Source organism: Mastomys coucha, unplaced genomic scaffold (genome assembly GCF_008632895.1).
Source record: "Mastomys coucha isolate ucsf_1 unplaced genomic scaffold, UCSF_Mcou_1 pScaffold7, whole genome shotgun sequence".
NCBI lineage: Eukaryota > Metazoa > Chordata > Mammalia > Rodentia > Muridae > Mastomys > Mastomys coucha.
The window spans coordinates 44,890,452-44,899,393 of record NW_022196913.1 but is presented as its reverse complement, the minus strand read 5'-3'; positions in this window follow the sequence as shown (position 1 = coordinate 44,899,393).

Here is an 8,942-nt window from a genome sequence, read left to right as displayed (position 1 = left end):
CATTCTGTTTTCTGTTTGAGTAGGTTTTGTTTTCTTGCTGATCCCCCAACCCCAACTTTCAACTTATAAATTAGCAATAAAATGCACTATTCATTCAACTTTAAATCAAGGAAGCTGTTGTATCTACTCATTAGCTGATAAACCTCTCATACTTGGGAATCATCATTTTTTTGTGTGTGTCTAATAGTGTTTTTAACAGCAGGCCATATGCTTTGTTAAGATAGGGTTTTTGTTTGGGTTTATCTCTGATAGAATTTTCACTGTGAAATTTCTCATTTAGTAATTGTCTCTGAGATGGCATTTTTTTTCCTTATTCTCATTTTTTTGTTTGCCTTAACAGGTAGTCAAAGATATTCTCATTTGTTGCTCTATTAAAGACCCACTACAAATTAATAATGAGAGTAGCTGCAAATTTCCCCCTAATATTTTCCTCAATCTTCCACTGATTTAACACTATTCTGCACATATTCCGAGTCCATTAAAAAGCTCTTTCACTTCAGTGTAAACAGTTTCTATTAATAGCAGGGATGCTAACGCTGTGGCTTGCGGCCACAGCTTCTGAGATATTATTCAGTCTATCTGCCTCTTATCCTGCATTAGTGAGGAGATATTGGGGGATATGTTTTAAATCTACCTTGGTGACAAGGAAGGCAGCTTTGTAGAGATGCAAGCTGATGGAGAGGGTGTTCATACTTATTATTTAATTATAGATAAAGCAGCTCCAAAGGAGTACTGGGTCTGAGTCACAATCCGTCTATTAATTGTCTTCTGGTTAGTCACTGTAACCCATCACTTGTACTGAGATAGTCCTAGCTATGCCTGCACACCTGTGCTTTTAAAGGTATGGCGTATGAGTGAGCTATAATGTTGCTCCAGTGAGTCCCACACTCAGGGCTAAGAACTAGTACTACACCCAGGATGGTGAGGACTGAAATTCTGTCCTTCATCCCCTTTCTCTCCCTTAAGGAACATCATGAGTTTGGGAGAAATGTTTTAGGTTCAACAATCAATTTAAGAAAGGTTGATTGCAGCCATATCTATAAAGGGCTACGGTACTTCTGTCACAAAGGGGCAATAATATCCTGAGAAGGAAGAACAAATCTGGTGAAAAGAAAATTGGATAGCTGACTTGAACAGGTTTAAAGTGGCTGGTCTTACACAGTCAAGTATGCAGCTTGCCTTGGGCTTCTCTCCTGGGGCAGCTGAGTTATAAACATCTGGAAGTGGGGGAATGTGGTAGCGTGGGCATGTATATTTTCCAAAGGCACACATTTTGGAGACTTGGTTTCTAGGCTCTGTCACTGTTGGAAAGACACAGAATCTTCAAGAGGTGGGGTTAATGGGAGGCAGTTAGGTTACTGAGAACATCCCTTGAGGGAGATTTTGTGAGCCTGTCTCCTTCCTGTCTTTCTTTGCTTCCCGGTCTTCATGAGATGAGTAGGCCTCCTCTGTCATATGCTCCCACCGTGATCTGCTGGCCTGCCATATGCCCAAGGCCACAGGGATGACAATCTGGATTAAATCCTCCAAATCAATGAACCAGAATAAAAGTTTGCTCTATGCAAGTTGAGAGTCTTAGACACTTGGTCACAGTGATATGACCTATGGAAAAGGTCATGTCAGTTCCTCTGGCCTGTGAGAATAGTAGGCTGAAGGTACTTCTGGAGAGGTCTAGCAGAGATGGAGGAGACAGGCCTTTGTACTCTTCACTACTGCATTGTGGATGCCCTCTGTTTACTAGCGCAAGAAGTACAGGTTGAGGAGTTGTCTTGGCATCCATAGTTAGAAATGTTGCTATGTACACGTTTAGCTTTCTCCTTTTCTGATGTTTAAGAGCATCTTTCTTCCTTTTTCTCCTCTCTTCATCAATTTCTTACCTTCTTTTTTGACTAAAAAACCATCAGTGATTTTTGAACATTAGAATCATTGAGCCAGAGAGATGGCTCAACAGGAAAGGATCCTTGCCACCAGTCCTCTTAACCTGAGTTCTATCACCAGGACCCACATAGTGGAAGAAGAGACTTCATGCAAGCTGTCCTCTGTCCTCCATGAACATGAGGCTGCCACTCCAAGTAAGTGAATGTAATAATAATAATGATGATGATGATGATGATGATGGTGTTAAATTCTTTGAAAATACTTACTAGCTCCTTACTATAATTCTCCCTAAAAGAATAAATAATTTAAAAAGCAATTAATGAAAGGCCTGATACTAAAATCTCATATTGTTGAGATCATTTTCTTCAGTCTTAACCATGCATATAGTTTTTACCTTGATACATTAACATCCAGTTTTTTTTTATATCTTTCCCCCACTGCTACAGAATAAACAATTCCCAAATCATTGACAAATTCTGAGGATCAATTTTGTGATAGTCTATGAGATTAATGAAGTATAATCTTCTTACCATTTAATTATTACCATTGGTATCCTTTGGACACTTTGTATTTATAAACAACGGTTAAAGTAAGCAAAATGTTTAAAAGCACACATAGTGAAGGGCTGAGTAGGATACTTGTGCTGTATAAAGAGCTCATATAATTAATTTGCCAAACCTCTATTTTCTGGCTGTGGGTACAGCTCAGTGGTAAATGCTGTCTCCAAAATAGAAATAATAACAAACAGCCTGTTTTGTTTGTTTAAATTTTTTATTACTATTTATTTATTTATTCATCTATTTATCTATCTATCTATTTATCTATCTATCTATTTATTTATTGTGTGTGTACATGCATATGTGTGTGGGTACATGCATGCATGTATATATGTATGTGTGTTGCATCTACCATGGTGCCATTGTAGAGTACAGAGGGCAATTTATGGGAGTTGGCTCTCCTTTTCCACCATGTGAGTCCTTGGAATCAAACTCAAGACTATGAGGCTTGGCAGCAGGCATCCATCTACCCAGTGGGCTACCTCATTGATCTGTTTTTGTGTTTGAGATTCCCTGCTCAAGCTGACCTCATAACTCTCTATATAGCAGAGGATGACCTTTGAACTTCTGATCCTCCTGTCTCCATCTCCCAACTGGCCTGATTACACCAATCACAGGCTGCCAGGTCCAGCCAATCTTCTGTGTTTGCTTGTTTTCATGTAAAAAAGCAATCACACAAAAGATCAAATATTAGATATATGACAATTGCTCATGTCTGTTAATGGACAAAAAACTGCAACCAAAATGGCCACACAATACTGCTTTTTCCCCACTAAATTAGAAAAACGTTCCTAAAGGGACACTGATGAAACTTACTCTTTGGATTTATTATAGCAACTTTGAGAAAATACTCTGGATAAAGGAATCATGTTATTAAAGTTGGAATGCTTTTCATTTTAGAGAACTAAAGAGCTGAAAGTTTACCTTTCAACAAACCTAAGTTTAGAAAGAGATTTCTGTATAAAGATGTTTAACACACCGTTGGATAAAAGCTTTGGAGACAGAAGTGAACTACATTGCTATCTACTTCTGCAGACGATAGTATTTAGAACAAGAGAAAATTGTGGGAGAGAATGAAAAATTTAGGACAACACTAGGCTAAAGAGATGCAGCATGAACTTGAGCTGCACACCAGGATTCTCTACTTGCATATTCAAATGAACAAAATGAGCCTCTCATTCGCTAGGATTATCATGGGTGAGTTTTAAGTTTTTGTTGCACATACTTGCATTTTTTCTAAGGAGGGTAATATAATGTAGATTAGTATCCAAGAAATAGATCTGATGTTGTTCTTACCCCACCCAATACAGGGCTAGTTACTACACCTCTCTTTGCCTCCCTTTTATCCTCCATAAAGTGGTACAAGAATAGTTTACCCATCTAACAGGATTTTATAGGGATTAATTATTTAATCACATAAACCTTTGGGGCATTTTCAGGCCCAGAGTAAGTGCTACAAGAATGTGAACTATTTATTCAGTTTTGAATAGTCAGAAATGTCTTAAACTATACAATGTGCTTATCCTTCCAAGTGTGCCTTGAGAAGCATGAATGTATATAGCTCTTCCCACTTCTACATTATTTTCCAAGGACAGAGCTCAGCAAAAGAATTCTAAGTCCCTGGTCATTTCTGCAGAAATGCTTTCCAAATCTGCTAAAAGATATTTTCATGCCAGAAATACCTGCCAATCATTACTCATTTTAAACAAAACTTTATTGTGTATTACTACTGAAGTAGTGGTAGAATAGAAGAAAAGTCATATTTTATTAATTTATCATGCACACACATATATCTTTATATATTACTATGTAGCATAGGCTGGCTTTGAATTCATGATCCTCCTACTTTTATCTGAGAAGCATCTATTACAGGTGGGTGACACCACACCAGCCTACATTGTTGTTAATTTTTATGTTTTTTTATTGCTAAACTTCCTTCTATTAAGTAATTTTCACCTTCGACTTATTTGTTCATTTATGTCATTGTATTTCCCAGACTTCTTTGTGTTGTGTTCTTTATTGTCAGCTTGCCTGGGTTTGGGATCACCAGAAGACACACCTCTAGGTCTGTCTATGATGGTATTTTCAGAGAAGTTTAACAGAGGGGGGAAGACCTACCTGAATGAAGGTGGCCCTATTCCATGGGGTTTGGCCTTAGACTGAAGAGAGAGGAGAGAGAGACAGAGAGAGAGAGACAGAGAGAGAGAGAGACAGAGAGAGAGAGACAGAGAGAGAGAGACAGAGAGACAGAGAGACAGAGAGACAGAGACACAGAGACACAGAGACACAGAGAGAGACAGAGCGAGAGCATCAGCCTTCATGTCTTCCACATCCTGATGATTGACAGTGTGCGGCCAGCGGTCTCATTTTCCCACCATCCTGTCTTCTCACCACCATGATTCTGCTCCTGCTTAATCTGTGTGCTGCCTACATTTATATTACCTTGACACAGCTAGAGCCATTTGAGAGAGGGAACCTCAACTGAAGAAATACCTCCATTAAGATAGTCCTGTAGGCAAGCCTGTAAATCATTTTCTTAACTAGTGATTGATATGGGAGAGCCTAGGCCATGGTGGGTGGGGGATTGTGGTCCTGGGATTGAATAAGAAAGCAGACTAAGCAAGTCATGAAGAGCAAGTTGGTAAGCAGCACCCTTCCATGGCATCTGCATCAGCTCCTGCCTCCAGGCCTCTGTTGGGTCTTCCTTTGATAATGAGCTATGGTATGGAAGTGTAATGAACATAAGCCCTCTCCTCCCCAGGTTGCTATTAGTTCTGGGGTTTTATCACAGCAAAAGTAATCATAACTGTTGCCCTCTCATAATAGAATGTAGAAAAAGCCAATGAACTCTTTGTAGAGAGAGTAGCCATCTTCCTGATGTAATAACTGTACCTCCAGAGTTGACCCAGAGTTGACCCATTTGTGGAATTAATGCTATTTGGGGGGCTTGAGGTAACAAAGTTCAAATACTGTCTAATCTCTCTCCTCTCTCCTCTCTCTCTCTCTCTCTCTCTCTCTCTCTCTCTCTCTCTCTCTCTCTAGTTCTTGTTTTGTTGCTTATAACTTAGCAATCTCAAATGGAGAAATTAAAAAAAATCTCTGTGACAAGCCCTTAAACCTTCTCAAGGAATGGTATAGGAATGATACTTGTTAATTTTGGAAGATAGCTTTTTCTGACTAAGATGAGTGACCTGTAAACATGCATGAACTCATCTAAATTAACCAGGCAGAAGGACCTCTCCAAATTCCGCATCACTATCTAGATCCCTGGGATGGCCAGCCACTTCTTTCCTTCTTCTCTTTCAATATAGAAAACATATGAGTTCTCTCACTTATTAATAGATACACCCCCCTCCACAGTAGACAACCAGGACTAAACCCACCCAACCCCTGCTGCTAGCTAGTACTGTGGTGCGTGTCTTTCCTGGAGGTTTGTTCAGTTGGTCAATCCACGGCACAAACTGATGTCTAGAAAATTTTATAGTTCTTGGAAAAATGGGTAGGACAAGTGTTTCAGCAGAAGCATGAGATCAAAGACCCAGGAAGTCTAACCATGCAGGAGAGGGCAGAGGAGATATGACAAAGCTAAGGCCTGGGGCATAACACACGGAAGGAGCCAGAAGCCCATGATAAGTAATTGGCCTCTAAACTTGCCATGGCCCACCAAAAGTTTTTTGTGTATTAAGGTCTGCCTATGTTTTGGCTCCTTCGTCTCTTCATTTGTCATTTCATTACTTCTTGTAGCTGCCATTTCATTGTAGACTCTCTTGCTGAAGTGAACGAGAGTGCTAAGGGAGAGCCTTTGCCAGAACATGGTTCTATGGCAACCAATGTCACCTGCTTGTCAGACTTCAAAGTGTGATCACTTACCCGGTATTTACTTTTTAATTCATTACTATTATTATCATTATTGATTTTTGAGACAAGTTTTCTTTTATGGAGTGTGTATGTATATATGCACGTTTGCATATGTACATGCATGTATGTATGTGTGGGTACGTGTGTGTGTGTGTGTATAGGTGCATGTGTATATACAGGTGCATGTGTGTACAAATGTGTGTACATGCATGTGGAAGGCAGAAGACAACCCTGGACACTTCTGTATTAGTCACTTTTCTATTAAAATAAAAAGTAAGCAATAAGACATGATGGCCAAGGCAACTCAAGGAGGAACGGGTGTCTTACTCAGGGTTTCTATTCCTGCACAAACAGCATGAACATGAAGCAAGTTGGGGGCGGAAAGGGTTTATTGAGCTTATACTTCCACATTGCTGTTGATTACCAGAGGAAGTCAGGACTGGAACTCAGGCAGGTCAGGAAGCAGGAACTGATGCAGAGGCCATGGAGTGATGTTCCTTACTGGCTTGCTTCTTCTGGCTTGCTCAGCCTGCTCTCTTATAGAACCCAAGACTTCCAGCCCAGGGATGGCACCACCCACAAGGGGCCCTACCTCCCTTGATCACTAATTGAGAAAATGCCCCACAGCTGGACCTCATGGAGTCACTTCCCCAACTGAAGCTCCCCCTTCTGGGATAACTCCAGCCTGTGTTAAGTTGACACACAAAACCAGCCAGTACAATGGGTCTCTTTGGGCTTGTGGTTCCCCTGGGATTAGTGTCCACCATGGCTTAGAGGTATAGCAGCTAACGACAGGCATGGTAGCAGGAGCAGGATCTAGGAAGTTATTGCTCAACTGCAAGGATGGAGCAGAAAGACTGAGCTGGAAGTATTCTTAGGCTTTGCTTTAATTCTTAAACCATCCCCTCAGTGACAAACTTCCTCTAGCAAGGCCACATCCCCTAAACTTACTCAGACAGCATCAACGACTGGGGATCCTGTGTGTAAATGTTCCCCTGTGTGTAAATGGAGAACATTCTCATTCAAATCATGACACCATCCATGTATCTGGTTTTGTAAGTTTTCAGAAGGGCTCTTTCACCAGCTTAGATCTTAACAACTAGGCTAGGCAATCTGGTCAGGGAGCCCCAAGGATCTGCCTGTCTTCTCCTGGCAGTGGGTTTTGGATATGGACCTGAGCTCTTAATACTTGCAAGGTAAGAATTCTACCCACTTAGTTAACTTACAGACCAGGAGAAAAGGTCTATCTTTGTAGCTCAGGCTGTCCCTGGAGTTCATGATCTTCCTGCTTAAGTGCTGAGACTGTAGGTATGTGCCACCACACCCAGATCATCTGGCATTTTAACGTGAATGAAGTCTATGCGCCCTCAACTGTTCTCCTGTGATGTGCCTAAGGATCTCTTTGACATTGTAGGATACCATTGACATCCAGCCCTTCAGAAGTGAATGGAAGCTGACAACATGGTTTAACTCAAACTGCAGAGACTGTTGTCTGACTATTCAAGTCAAGACCAGAGTTTATATAACTACCTTGCATGGTCTCTGGTTATATAAAGTGTGACTGAATATCTGTAGCCTGGATCAAAAGCCTCCTCCACATGAATAGCTTAGTTAGGACGGGGGGGGGGGGGGAGGGGGCAGTGTGGACTGTGCCAGTGAAAGCATGGATCACTTCACATTCGGCTTTGTGAAAGAGCAGACGTTAAGACAAATGAAGAATACGCACAGGGCACATCAGAACATCAGGTCAGTGGAAAAATTAGCCTGGAAAAATGGGAGGGCCAGAAGGTGGTGACTCAAAGGAAGGTCATGAAGACTTGGCAAGCTTTCAGTGGAAGCCAAACAATAAGGGACAAGAGATTCTTAATGAGGGGACTGCTGGTTCAGTTAACCCAAGTGCTGCCTTAGCATCTATTACTCTGTGAACTTTGTGAGCCCAAGTTCCATGTGAGGAAAAGGCATAAAGAATGATGTGATTCTGCCCTTGAACTCAAAGAGCTTATACAGGTAGGAGCTCACAAAGCACTCAGAGGGGGGACATGAACACAAGAGAGGGGGCTGTGTAGAATAAGCTCAGTAGTAGAACAGCTCCCCAGAATAGCAAGTGCAAAGCCCTGGGGGTAGGGGAGGGGTCAGTCTCCAGCACTGCAAAACAAAATAAGAAAAAAAGAAAGAAGAAAAAGGAGAAGAGATCTGTCAATGCCTGACACATAAGAGAGTGAAAATAAACACTACAGTAATTGTGTGGTTGTGGCTAGGGTGGTGTTCATGGATGGGAGAAGGGATGCTCTTCTTGACTCCGAGGTAGTCATGGAAACAATGAGGATTATTTGGATACAGAGTGAAGTGGGGTTATCCTGGGAAAAGCTAGAGGGTGGACAAATATTTAAAGACTGTTGTAGGGTTTATAATGCTGTAATGAAACAACTTGACCAAAAAACAACTTGTAGAGGAGTCAGTTTATTTCATAGCCAGTGATAGATTTCCACATCACAGTCTATCATTGAAGGAAACCAGAGCAAGAACTCAAGGTGCACTCTGGAGTCATGAGCTGATGTGGAAACCATGGAGAAGTGACACTTACTGGCTTGCTCCTTGTTGCTTATTCAGCCTGCTTTCTTGTTTCCTCCCTCCCTCCCTCCCTCCCTC